The sequence below is a fragment of the Sminthopsis crassicaudata genome, chromosome 1, assembly GCF_048593235.1.
Source record: "Sminthopsis crassicaudata isolate SCR6 chromosome 1, ASM4859323v1, whole genome shotgun sequence".
Classification (NCBI taxonomy): Eukaryota; Metazoa; Chordata; class Mammalia; order Dasyuromorphia; family Dasyuridae; genus Sminthopsis; species Sminthopsis crassicaudata.
This window is the reverse complement of record NC_133617.1, coordinates 591,783,124-591,798,573: the sequence shown is the minus strand read 5'-3', so window position 1 is coordinate 591,798,573 and position 15,450 is coordinate 591,783,124.

Below are 15,450 nucleotides of genomic sequence, written 5' to 3'. Positions count from 1 at the left end.
CTCCCTCTGTTGTTATTTGCTTGCATTTTGTTTTCTTTCTCAGTTTTTCTTTTTCTTCCTTCTTGACTGATTATCTTGTGCAACAAAATAATTATATAAATATGTATACATATATTGGATCTAACATGTATTTCAACATATTTAACATATATTAGACTACTGGCAGCTAGGGTAAGGAGGGGAAAATTTGGAACAAAAGATTATGCAAGGATCAATGTTGGAAAAATTATCCATGCATATGCTTTGTAAATAAAAAAACTTTAATAGAAAGAAAGAAAGAAAGAAAGAAAGAAAGAAAGAAAGAAAGAAAGAAAGAAAGAAAGAAAGAAAGAAAGAAAGAAAGAAAGAAAGAAAGAAAGAAAGAAAGAAAGAAAGAAAGAAAGGAAGGAAGGAAGGAAGGAAGGAAGGAAGGAAGGAAGGAAGGAAGGAAGGAAGGAAGGAAGGCAGGAAGGAAGGAAGGCAGGAAGGAAGGAAGGAAGGAAGGAAGGAAGGAAGGAAGGAAGGAAGGAAGGAAGGAAGGAAGGAAGGAAGGAAGGAAGGAAGGAAGGAAGAAAGGAAGGAAGGAAGGAAGGATGGAAGAAAGTTCTGGGTTCAAAAAAGGGAAGTGATAATTCCATTGACTTGTGCCTTTGACAGACCAAATATGGACAGCACAATTTAGAGAATAATAATTGCTCACACTTATAAAATACTTTAAGGCATACAAAATTCATTATCTTTGTTTCTCATAAGAATCTTATAAAATATGTGCTATATAGTCACATTTACAAATGAGGAAACTGAGACTTAGAAACATTATGTCACTTGCTTAGAACCACTAAGTTATTAAATATCTGAAATGGAATTAAAACCCAGATCTTCCTAACTATAAATCTTGTACTTCAGCCATTATGTTGTGTTGCCAAGGAAAACTTAATCATAGGATCATAGATCTAGGAATCAAAAGGACTCTTCAAAGTTATTTATTCTAACTCTCTCATTTTATAGTTGAGGAAACTGGGTTCATAAAGATTAAAGTTTTGCTGAAACTAACACAGGAAGAAAGTAGCAAAGTCAGAATATAAATTCAAGTACTCTGACTCCAAATCCAATTTTTGAGTCACTCCTCTATAAAAAAAAAAAAAAAAAAAAAAACAAACCAACTCCAACTTCAGTGGCTTCCTATTCCTGCCAGACTCAAATATAAAATCCTCTGTTTCATTCTCAAAGTCCTTCATAACCTGCTTTTCCAGTCTTCTTATACCTTACATCTCTCTACATACGCTTCCTATTGTTGTTCTGTCTCCTAACTCCTAACACTTCCCCTGGCTACCCCCTGGCTATATGCCTTCTTCTAAATCCTTGCTTCCTCACTTCCCTGGTTTCCAACAACTCTCAATTAAAATCCCACCTTCTGAAAAAGCCTTTTCACATCCTCCTTAAAATTTAATGCCACCTGTTTGAGACTACTTCCATATATTCCATATCTATATCTATATCTATCTATCTATCTATCTATCTATCTATCTATCTATCTATCTATCTATCTATCTATCTGTTTGCACATAATTGTCTGCAAATTTAGACTGTGAGCACCTTGAGAGCAAAAATTGGTTCAGGTTTCCCTCCCTCCACTTTCTTTGTACCCTCAGCATTTAGCACAACACCTTACATATGATAAGCACTCAATAAATACTACTTGGCCAACTAATGAATACCACAATAAACAAGGTTTGCTATAGGTGCTGTGGATGTTTAAAGAAAGATATTAGAAAGTTTAGGGGACAGAAGTTAATGATAACTATCTTTGTTGTTAATATTTCCTTTTCATAGAGGAAAAATGACATCACCAGGATAATGTCTTAACTTTTGAGTGAATTGGATTTAAGTACTTATATCATTATCAGTAAAGCATTAGACATAGAATCAAGAACCATTGTTCAAATCCTGCAAGGGATACTTTGTGGGATTATAGTCAAGTCATTTAATGTCTCTGAAGCTTTTTCCTCATCTGAAAACTGGGGATACTGACACCAACTTCATAGGGTGTCAGATACGATAATGGATAGAGGGCCTTGTAAAATCTAAAATCCTATATGAAATTTGATGATAATGATGCTACTGACACTTTAATATTTATAGAGTGTTTGTTTCTTTAAAAATCTTTCAAGTAGAAAGTATAAAATATAACTTCATTGCTTTTACAAGTAAACTAGTCTCAGTTAAATGACTTACCTGAGACCATATAGTTAGTTTATATCAGAGCTAGGATTCCTACCTCTCCTAGCATACCAAGTCTAATCTTTTCTCCACCATACCCCATTATACTGTTGTGTTTTAATCTTGGTTTATTATACAAGTCCATATTTTCCTCCAGATTACTTGTATTGTTTTATATGACCACATATGAAATTAAATTGCTATTTGGAATTATCTCTAATATTATTTATTATTATTTTCAATTATTGTTTCAATGTTTGGAGCACAGTAAAACTTAGTTTTGATTTAACTGTATTTGAATGTCTTGCAGTTATAAAGACTTTTAAATTATTATACATATATATAAAGTATGCATATATATATGCATATATGTACACACACACTTATATATGAGACACACCACCAGATTTGCCTCTAGGCATCTTTTTTTTGTGGGGGAGGCTATAGCAACTCTCAAAAAAATCTATTGATTAAACCATAGAGGAGTTGCAGTCTATGTTAATGGTAAATATACTTATTTTTTCTCCTGAAATAAAAAAGACATAGTAAATTAATTTTTGGCTTTGATCAAAAGGCCAAACTTAAGATCTGAGTTCAAATCCTGTCCCTAACATACATGAGATCTGTAACTATGGGAAAGTCATTTAGCCTCTGGTTCTTCATTTCCTCATTTGTAAAATAGGGATAATAACAGCATTTACATCAAAGATGGTTGTAGTCTATGTATGGATCAATTGAGATTATATTTATGAAACTTCATGAAACTTTAAAGTTCTATAGAAATATGAACTATTATTGTTATAATTTTCATTACTTTTCCCTATTTTTTTTTGTGTGATAATTCTAGACAGATTCATGGAGGCAGTTTGTTAATCAGACAAGTTTTTCAGAGTTACAATCTTTCCCTCTGGATAATTCAGTAAATTGACCATCACAACTAAAGTTTCAAAGAAAATTTCGATAAGCTAAGTCGTTTCATTACATAAGCCTCCACTATTTCTAGGGAAAACAAACCTTGATTTCAAAATCAGCTTTGAAGTTTAGAATAAAAGCCAACAAATTATTTCCTAATGCGAAAAGCTTTTGAATTAGGACTTCAAGGCATGCTACTAATTTTCTGATACCCACATCATAACTGAATTACTAACACAGTCATTTCAGGGCTCTAGCAATCTTTTTTTTCCCTCCCCTTCTCTTCTCTTTTTTGTCTTTCTTAATCATCATTTGACCCTCTCCTTCCATCTGTTTTCTTTTTTTATATCCTCAGATTATGATAAACGTTGTCTTACCATAGGCAACTCTACTTATTCTTAAAAGTCCCAGTCAAGTGCTTCCTTCAGGAAATCTTTCCTGACCACCTCAGTTGGAAATGGCATGTCATTTTTCTGACTGTATATGGAATGTTTTACCCAAAATGAGAATGTTCTTCTTATTTTTTTATATCTTCCAAAATTTTTATAATTATTATAGGCCAAAGACTATGATGAAGATGGAATTCAGCTTAAGTTAACTCTTCCCCCACATAGGCCACTTGGGAAGATGCCCTTATTTGCATCTTTACTTAGTAAAGTCATTGTTTACTGAACCCTCGGATTCAAATAGTGAACATCTCCCCAAGAGAGTCAATTGCTAGGCAATTTTATAAAATTGTAAGTTGTAGATGTGCTGATGATCTGCATTGGTGGAAGGTATATCCAATAAATAGGGTCCAAAAGACATATCTCTCAGCCCCTCATTCACTATTTTGACAAAGAATGCAGGCTTAATACGTAGTTGCTGTATGAAGAAAAGAACTAAAATAAGAGTCAAGGGGAAGAGAAAGTTCAGTCAGTCTTTTCCTGGAAGCTCTGTGATCAGTTTATTTAAGTATTTCCAGGTTTTAGGGAGTAGGGGAGTGAGAGAAAGAGAGAAAAGGAGAGACAGAGAGCAGAAGAGAGAGAAAAAGAGAAAGGTAGACAGATATACAGAGACAGAGAGGCACGGAGAGATACAGAGACAAAGACAGAGGCAGAGACACAGAGACAGAGACAGAGACACAGAGACAGAGAGAGAAGAAAGGTAGTGGAGACAAAACTAAGACAAAATAGAGAAACATATATAGAGAAAGACAGAAAGAGAGATGGTTTAATATTGTCTAGATAGCTTGTTGCTGTATTTCTCCCTAAATATAACAGAATAAACATTTCTTGAGCTGGGCTGACAGCCTTTCAGATTTAAACCCTTTACTCTTGAAAATTATCTTTTTTCTAAGTTATTTCATATGATTCATGGCCTTATCTTTGTTCTACTCCATTGACAGCAGAATGTCTCAACAGCTAGCTTAAAATGCTAACATTTAATTATTTTAAATCTGAAGGAGTATTTATTTTAATCTTGGAAGGATCAGGACTTTGGGGGGGTGGTAATAGACATGCTTTTCTCTAACTTTGATGGAGGTAAATGTTTTTCATATCTTAAAACACTTTAATAAGCAACTAAATAATAAGTTACCTTTAATTTGAAGATGCCTTTTAAAATTCCCATCTTTGTATCATTTTTATGATTTTGCCTGATGATACCATTTTAAAACCTGAACTAATTCTGGCATTTTACATAATTACTAAACTGTTTTTTCTTGAAACCTACCATTTCCCTTCAATATTCAATGCCTAATCCCTATCTAACTGTATGCCAAGGCTTAGTCATTCTTCCTTCAAAATTTCTCCTGAAACTATACCCTCCTTCCAATAGGAAAGGAAACCATTTAGTTTAAACTAAACCAAATTTTAACTTTTTATCTCCTCCCCTTTAGATAATTATAATACCTCCTAGATGATCTTCTTATCTCCAATTTCTTTCCTCTCCAGTATAATGTGAATATCATTTTTGGGTGCATCATCCAACAGTTAAATGACTTGAGATTATGATTCTTAGTGCTTTCTGCTCTCTCTTTCATCATACTGCCTTTTTCTTAATAGACCCAAAAGACTGAAAACCATTTTGCATTTTTATATGTTTCTAGGTCTTCTAGAAAGGATGAACCTGATGTTAGCACCATAATTAGTTCAAGTCCAATGTTTAGATTAAATGAAACACTCATAAGTCAATGAAAAATGAACACATGCAGGTTTGTGCTATTCTCATATAATAAAATATGTAGTAACACTTTGCTTCTATTGATGAGTCCTTCCTCATATCCATATGGAAACAGGTCTGGTCAAAAGGGTTGGGTTTGAAGATCTGCCTCCATGGTTTTCAGGCATCCCCCAATTCTGAAGGGCATTGAACCCATGTCAGTGAGAACTTGTATTCCTGGTGGTAACCAAGAAGACACATCAACAAAGCATCAAAAGAAGCACAAATCAAATCTTGCCTCTTCCCAAACCAATCAACTTCTGGATTTGTAGACTTTTAGGGTCTAATATTTAAGGGATACAAGTATTAAGTAAATGTTTAATTAGTGTTGTTGAATTAAATATATATGCTATTTTATTTTTATGATCCCAATTATATTTTGAAATCTGTAGGAAGAAAAACTTTGCCTTATATCTTTGTACTTATCATGGATGCTTGATGTGTATGTATTTTGCACATGTGACTCAAAAAGTTCATTGATATTTCGAAGGGCTTTGTTTTATGACAGCTCTACAAAAATGAATTCAAAAGTCTCACAGTTCACAAATATTTTTACAATTCTCCCCCTATCTACTAAAAGAATAGAAAATTAGATTTTAGTTATCTATCAGTAACACAAATAAATAATATATTAAAAATCTGGGCCATAGTTTCAATTATTATTTAAATTTATATATACATCTAGTGTCATAAACCATAAACCACAAAATGCTTGCTTTGAAAAATTATGATGGCAACTATCCTTTTCTTTCTTAGTTACTTTAAATTTTATTCTATTTTGATTTGGTATTATTTGTACTTTAATGAGAAGTCTAAAAATTGTCTGACCATCTTTTTGTTGAGAAAACACACATTTCAAAATCTTAATATACTTTAAAAAGTTTTTACTATATACCCATCTCATTTCAAATTTCCTTATTTCTGTCAAATCTCCCCCACCCTCTGTGATGGTAAACAATCAGATAGATACAGGTTCCATGTTAGTCATTTTGTACATGAAGACTAGAATAAAAAAATAAGAATAAAAGAAAGGGAAAATAGCATGCTTCAGTTTATATTCAAACAATATCAGTTCTTTCTCTCGAGGAAGAAAGCATGCTACCTCACTAATCCTTTGGGCTTGTCTTGGATCATTGTATTTTTTGCCTAAATTATTGGAAAAAGCCCTTATAATTGTTTTTGGGGGGGTTTTTTCTGCTCAAGTCTCATCCCAAATCATCTCACCTGCATACAAGGTTCTTTCCCTTAAGCTCAGAACTGACCATACCAATCTTTTACTCAGTAAATTTCATTGGCTCCCTATTGCCTCCAGGATAATAGAGAAATATGTCTGGTTAGCTCTTTAAGCCCTTCATAATCTGATCACAATCTAGTTTTAGGGCCCCATTTTCCAATACAAACCTTGTGATCCAGCAAAACTGGTCTTTCTTTTTCATATGTATGAAACTTATTTCCTGCTTTTATGCCTTTATGGTCACCCTCCATACCTTGAATCCCTTTCTTCCTGACTTCTACATCATGATACCCCTCTCTCCTTTATAAGGAAAAGGTCAAGCACTATCTTTTACTAAAACTTTTCCAGATCTCTCTAGTTGCATACCATGCCTTATATTTTGCTACTTTAGACTCTTTGTATTTAATATATATATTTCTTTTTTCACTTAATAGTATTTTATTTTTCTAATTGCATATAAAATAGTTTTTAACATTCATTTTTTTAAGATTTGAATTCCAAATTTTTCTCTCCATACTTTACCTTTGCCCTCTCTAAGACAGCAAGTAATCTGAAATGGGTTATATAAGTACACTTATTTTAAACATATTTCTATATTAATTACATGAAACATTTTTGTCTAACATCTTAGAATGCAATCTGCTTGTGGGTAGAGTTTCTTCATTCTTTGTATCAGTATCCCTAAAATCTAGCATAGAATTGTATAAAACTTAGCATAGCACATAGGAAATGTCAAATAAATTCTTATTTGTTCAGTGATTGATTATTTTATTGAATTGCAAACATTAAATCTCTATAGAAATATGAGTTATTGCTACTCTTCTGGCCATCCTTGTTTGGCCAAATAGAGAGAGGTTTTGTAAGTTGAAGAACTACAAGGTAAACTAACAATAACCCAGGAATTCACTATGCAGGCATAATACTCAAATCCTTAAACTGGGTGTTCCCAAAGTTTTATCCTTACATTTCTTTTTTAACTTATACTATTTCCCATCTTATCCATTCTCATGGTTAAAAACTGTTACTTCCAATACCCTCAAAAAGATAAAAGGAAAAAGAAAAGGATCCATATGTATAAAATTATGTCCATTAATTAGAAAAGGGGTGAACAAGTTGGGACACATAAATGTGATGCAATTCTTATGAACTATAAGAAATGATAATGAGTATGGTTTGGGGAAAACTTTAGAAAACTTAGATAAACTGATACAAAGTAAAGTGAACTGAACCAGGAGAGCAATATATACAATAACAGCAATATTGTAAAGGTAATCAACTAGAAAAGTCTTAGTAATTCTTATTAATCCAATAACATGCCACAATTTTAAAGAATTCATGATAGAAAATACTATTCCCACTCCATAGAGAAAACTGATGGACTCAAAGAACAGCTTGAAGCATATTTTTCTCCTTTTTATCTTTCTTTTTTTTTTTTCAGAACATGACTAATGCAGAAATATGTTTTGCATGACTTCATATGTTTAATGAATATTGTCTTTCCTATGGGTAAGAGAGAAATAAAGGAAAGGAAAAAATTTGGAACTCAAAATAAAAATAAAATGTAATTAAAAAACCTATTATTAAAACCTATATGCCTAGATTTCTTGCTACAGCTCTTTCAGGTTCTATATTTGCTTCTCCAGATTTGTACAGGACACCTCCATCTGACTGCTTTGCTGCCATCTGAATTCATTATAGGATTTCTCAAATTGAGCTTGTTATAGGATCTAGATAGAGAGAAGGAACCTTACAAATATTCTATTAGTCCAAACATCACCTTTTTACAATTGAGGAAACTAAGACCTGGAAAGGTTAAGCAAAGTAGGACTTCAAATTTAATTACTCTGATTCTAAATCAAGTACTGGCAATGCCTACCACACTACATTCTTCCCCTCATTTTGATTTTACTTTTTGTTGTTATTTTCTATCTTGTCTGTGCAGAACCTTGGAAGATCATTACTATTTCCTTTTCTTTACCTCTCATATCCATGTTCCAATGACCTAGCAAGTATCCTTCCCAATGCCTCTCACTTTTATCTTCTCCAATCTGTTCTCATTATTGTCACTCTGGAATATCTCATATAAAATATTGTAATGAGCCTTTTGATAGATCTTTATGCTTCTTCTTTCTTTCCTTTCAATCCATCCTTTATAATACTTCCAGATGTCTTCCTGGTATAGAAATATGGTGATATAACTCCTCCTATCAATATCACTAAGGGGCTTCATAGAGTCTATTAAATAAGCTTCAAAATCAGCCTAATATTAAAAGTCTTATTCTCCAATCTGTCATTACCTTATCTTTTCAGTATTATTCCCTAGATAGTAAAATGGATAGAGCACTGAGCTTGGAATCAGGAAGACTCAGCTTCATGAATTCAAATATAGTCTCAGATATTTAATGGCTGTGTGACTCTGAACAAGTTGCTTAATCCTGTTTGCCTCAGTTAATGAGGAAAAGAAAATGACATACCATTTTGCCAAGCAAATTCCAAAGGGGGCGGAGCCAAGATGGCAGAGAAGACACATATTTTTTCTGATCTTCTCTTACAACCCTCAACTAATTAGCAAATTCAGCATCTAAATTAGCTCTGGACCAGCAGAATCCACAAATATTGGGAGTACAGTAAATTACCAGCAGAAGATAATTTCAAAGATAGCCAGAAAAGTCTGTTTTGGTCAGGTACAGAGGGAAGTGGCCAGGCGCAAGCAGGCTAAGCACTGAGATGAGCATACAATGTGAAGACCCAGGGTGGGGTATGGACTCCAGGTTGGGGAGAATATAGGGGGAGGATTCTATAGCAGTTTACACTATTTTGCCCTGGTTGCAAGCCAGTGGATCAGCAGAGAAGTTACAAGACATCAAACACAAAGACAAAAGGTAAATAGTTAACCCTAATCGCCAGAATCTCACCAGACCTGGCCATGTCCACCCAGGACTGGGACTGAGTCAGCATGATCCCAGGATAGCCATGGCCACTTCGCAGCTGCTTGTATAGGAAGCTTGGAAAACCTTTCATGCCCTAAAAGCAGATCCTAACTTTTAAAAAAAAAAAAAAAGATGAGTAAGAAAGCAAAGAGAATTCTAACCATAGAAAAATTTTATGGTGAAAGAGAAGAACAGATTTCAGACCCTGAGGAGATTAAAGGGTTTGTTTCCAGGTAATATAACCTGGTCCCCATCACATAAGGCTCTCCTAAAAGAAATTTTAAAAGGATCTTAAAAGAGAGCTAGAATAAAAATGGGGAAAGGAAAGGAAAATTTTGCAAGAAGGCTTGAAAAAGGCATATAACTCATTAAAAGATAGATTTGATAAAATGGAAAAAGAAAAGACTCCCTGAAAAACAGAATTTGTGAAATGGAAAAGGTAAATAATTCCCAGGAAAACAGAATTGTGAAATGGAAAAACATTCCATAGAACAAAACAACTCATTTAAAAACTCAATTGGACAAATACAAAAAGAAGTAAAAAAAAGTAAATTAAAAAAATAATTCACTAAAAATCAGAACTGAACAGATGCAAATGAATGACTCAATGAGACATCAAGAATCAGTCAAGCAAATAAAAAAAAATGTGAAATACCTACTTGGGAAAACAACTGACCAGGAAAATAGATGTAGGAGAGACAATCTAAGGATTATTGAACTCCCTGAAAACCATGATAAAAAAAAATAGCCTAGACACTATTTTTTTTTTCAGGAAATCATCAAAGAGAACTGCCTTGATGTCATAGAATCCAAAGGTAAAATAGAAATTGAAAGAATTCACCAAACACATCCTGAAAGAAGCCCCAAAATTAAAACTCTAAGGAATATTGTGGCTAGATTTCAGAATTATTGGAACAAGGAAAAAATATTACAAGCAGCTAGGAAAAAAACAAAAAACAAAAAACAAAACTCAAATACTGAGGAGCTCCAATAAGGATTACTCAGAATCTAGCAGCTTCCACCTTAAGGCCTGATATTCTAAAAGTCAAAGGAACTTAGAATACAGCCAAGAATAAACTATCCTGCTAAACAGAGCATTTTCTTCCAGGGAAGAAGATGGGCATTCAATGAAACAGGTGAGTTCCATTTATTTCTGATGAAAAGACCAGAGCTAAACAAAAAATTTGACCTCCAAATATAGAGCTCAAGAGAAGCATAAAAAGGCAAAAAGAACTCTTGAGAACTATATTTCTGTTATGAGTATACATAGAGAATGCATGATACTGTTATATTATAAAAAGGGAATTAGAGGAGGAAAGGGGATGGTACAAGAAAAAGGCAAAGGAAACCTATCATATGTGAGGGAAAGAAGGGAGGGGAACAAACATTGGGTGAATAGAAATTTACAATCTAATGGAGGACAAATACAAACAACTCTGGGCAGGCAGGATAAAGTGGGGAGGAGGTCTAATATGGTTAGAGCTGCAGTTTAGGAAGATCACTTTGATAGCTGAATGGATGATAGACTGGAAAAAAGTGGCTTACAGCAAGGAGACTGACCAACAATCTATTGCAATAATCTAGGTGTGAGGAAATGAAGGACTGCATGCATCTCTTATGCCTGCAAATGGCATGTAATTGCAAATATGGTTTAGAAACTCTGTCTAATTCCTGATTTAGTCTCAAATAAATTATGAACAGTGATAAATGCTCTGGGACTGACATCTATTAATTAGAAGCATACATTAATATACTATTGGTAGAATTGTGAATTGATTCAAACCATTCTGGAGAGCTATCTGGAATTACGCCTAAAGAGTTATTAAATTATGCATACTCTTTGATCCAGCAATACCATTATTAAGTCTGTTTCTATGATCAGGTAAAAAGGGAAAGAACCTATATATTCTAAAATATTTATAACAGCTCTTTTTGTGGTAGCCAAGAAGTGGAAATTCCCCATCAACTGAAGAATGGCTAAGCGAGTTGTGGTATATTGTGATGGAATACGACTGCATTGTAAAAAATGATGAGCAGTTTTATTTTATTTTTTAAAGAATTTTAACGTTAATATTTATTTATTTTTCTTTTAAAAATTATTTTCAACAGTTATTTTTATGATATCTTGATTTCCATCCTTTCTCCCTCTCTCTATATCTTTTTTCCTCCATAAAATGGCAAATGATCTTATATAAGTTAAACATGTACAACCATACTAAACATATTTCCACATTAGTCATGTTCTGAAAAAGAATCAGAACAAAAGAGAAAAATTAAGAGAAAGAAAAAATGACAAAAAATGAAAATAGTATGTTTCAACTTGCATTTAGATTCCATAGTTCTTTCTCTGGATGTGGATAGCATTTTTCATCATCAGTCTTTTGGAATTGTCTTACAGTATTGTATTGCTGAGAAGAACAAAGTCTATAAAGTTGATTATCCACTCAATGTTGTTGTTACTGTATACAATGTTTTCCTGGTGAGCAAGCCGATCTTAGAAAAATGGGAAAATGTGCATGAAATAATGAAAAACAAAGTGAGCAGAACCAAGAGAATGTTGTTGGTAGTAATAGCAATATTTTTTCTGAATAATTGTTGAATGTTTTTCTGAGTACAATAAATACTTAAATCAACTACAAAAGACTTGTGAAGGATGCTACTCACCTCTAGAAAGAACTGATAAATAGAAGTAAACATAGTGTGGTTTTACATATATTTATAAATCTGCATTAAATGGTGGCCTTCTCTAGTGTGTGGTAGAGATTAAGGTAGGGAAATAGTTCAGAACTTAAAATGTAACAAAAATAAATAAATATATTTTTAAATAGCATGAAGGGGGATTCAAAATTGAGGGCGCTAATGACTAGCTTCTTATACAAAGAACTAAATAATCAGCAATCCAAAATGCTGGAACTCAATGTCTCCCAAATTACTTCTCAAGTTCCAAGGAATCTCTCTGTGTGCAATTGTGTGAGATAATTTAAATCAATCTACAGAGAAGAATCATTCCAAGAGATCAGTTAGAAATTCTTTCTTGTTTTACTCTACTGTTAACTTGGGCTATAGATTTCCACTTTTAAAAATTTAAATTAAATTATTTCACTATTCCAAAGCCTTCAGTGGCTCTTTATTAATTCCTAACATTAAATTTAAACTATTCTCCACAATCTATATCATGAGTCAGACAGTTATCTAATACATGGATGTGACCAGCAGAGTTCTGTAAGTTCTGCGTACTCCCTGATTTGGGGCTAAACTGAGTTAGAAATCATCAATAGTTTTGATTTTATTAATAACTCTTATGAGCTCCTCAACAGCAAAGAACTCTTAAGCTACTAGTCATGAGTAAGCAAGATTTAAGTGGACGAGAATGCCAGGCATCTCAGTGAGACTTCCAGCTTCAGGGGAAGTCATGAAGGCTGGTGTAGTCATTTTCCTCAGGTCACCTGGTAGACAGAGGAAGATGCCATCTTAAAGAAGCAGGCACACCCGATAATTCTGAAAGAGGAGGCTGGAAAGGAGAGCAAAATACTCATCTTTTGACTTTTTTAACCTGAATCCCCAAAGCTTACCATATAGCACCATCTGGTGGATATCTCCTCTACTAAAATTGAAGCCCCCATGAGATCAGAGATCAAGTCTTATCTAAACTTTGTATTGTTCACTTTACTTCTCCAAGATTTATTGAACTTGAGCCAATAGACCTTATCTCATGTTTCTGAAAAAAAAAATATTTTTCTGTTCTATTTGTGGGAAACCAGGAAGGGGTATCAGGTTGATGTAATCCATGTTTAAAATGTGACACTCTAGTTAGAATATAACCAAGGTCAGAAAATAGATACATGTAGTCTAAGATGGAAATGATATTCTAGTGCCTAATGATTCTTGTAGTTGAGAGCTTACTCTATATTTCAAAAGTGGAGGTCAAGAGATGAAGGACGTAGCATAGGAAGAGTCCAATTATTTAGGAAGTCTAGAAAATGGTTTTGAATAGAGAAACAGAGAACTAAATGGACACAAGTCTAGTCCTGGAACTAAATAATTAGTTTTCTTTAAGTCTTAAATGTTTCTAGCCTTCAACATCTTTCATCATTGTGCTGGCTCTTATTTTGGACCTAGCTGTGCAAAGTGGGGATCACATATCATATATCATAGGATCAAATTAAATGGAAGAGAGATAGGTAATCTCTCACTTAGAATTTGTACTTAATGAATTCTGCTAGTTACATTCATGTCATTACCTTCTGTATCAGGAAGCAAACTGAATAGTGGTATACTTTCTATTAGATCACCTTAAACTTGCTTCTAGGAAGTAATAAGAAATCACTGAAGGCTTTTGAGTAGGAAATGACAAGAATGAAGTAGATATCTGAAGCCTAAGTCAATAGTAGGGTATGACAAAAGAATATAGCTGATCTTCAGGAATTATTCTTCTTTCCCCAGTCACTACCCTCTGGACTGGTATTGATATGGTGATTTAGATTTCTTGGGACTTAGGAGATATTTGGGAAGATACTGGGGTGATTGGCCAAGTCTTGTACAAATTAGACAGGGTGTCTTAAGAAGGAAGGACATCTGAGATTTATAGTCATCATATCTACTCTAATCTTGGTAATGGTAACTGAGACAAGGGTAGTAGAATTCCTGTGGTCAATCAATCATTAAATATTTATTGAGTTCCTACTATGTGCCAGGCATGGTGCTAAGCACTCAGGATACAAAAAGAGTCAAAAAGTAATTCCTGCCCTCCAGAAGAATTCTACTAAAAAGATAACATGTAAACAAATATATGCAAAGAAAGCTATATGAAAGATAAATAATTAACAGGAAATAATTAACAGAGGTCAAAGTTTTTGTTAGAATATGGTTAGAAGCAAAGGGATATAGAGAGGCAGCATGTTACAGTGAAATGAAAAGTACAATAAAAGTCATAGGCCCTGTGTTTGAATTCCAATTCTGCCAGTTATCTTAACCAAGTCATTTAGCTTCTCTATTTCATCTGTAAAATCAAAGAGTTGAATTAAATGGTCCCTCAATATATCATCCTATGAAATAACATTATTGAAGGAAAGTTCCTATTCTGGTTGTTCTGTGTTGTAGGGACACTTCCATCTCTTGCCAGAGATAATCAGGAGGCATTTCCCTTCTTGTTTGTCAGAGATGGACCCAAGGAAAAATTTGAAGAATAAGATCTACTTGGACTTCTTTTTATGTTTTTCCTTCTCTGTCTCTCCTTTCTCTTCTTAGTCTATCCTTCTCTCCCTACCATTCTACTTTTTAGATTGTGTATGAAATAGGGCACTGACTTTGGGAGCAAGATGACATGTATTCATGTCCTATTTTGGGAACTTGCTATCTTGCTACCCAAGTTTTTCTTTCCGTCTCTGATTCTCTATCTCTCTGTCTTTGTCTCTCTCTCTCTCTCTCTGTTTCTCTCTATGTCTCTGTCTCTCTCGTTTTCTGTATGTGTGTCTCTGTCTCTCTATATGTCCCTCTCTCCCTGTCTTTCTGTATATCTCTCTCTGTCTCCATCTTTGTCTCTGTCTCTCTGTCTTTCTGTGCATCAATGTCTCTGATTTTGTCTCTTTCTCTGTCTCTCTCTCTCTCTTTCTCTCTTTTTCTATCTCTTCTCTGTAGAAGGAGGAAGGGAAAATAAAAGTAATGCCAATTAAGATTATTGTGAGAATCAAATTAGTTAATATATGTAAAGAGCTTCAAAAATGTTTCAGTACTATGTAGGATGTCTCAAAAAGTTTTTATATGAAGACAGAGATATAGAGAGATTTGTGTATGTATATAGATATAGAATATTAATAATTATGATGATATTAAACTTTTATATACAAATGTTATATATAATATGAATGTCAATTATTTTTGATTCTCATTCCCCATTTTCCTTACTTCCTCTCCTTTCCTTTCTTCATTGTCTCTCCATAATATGGAAGTAAAGCATATTTTAGGAAGTGTTTG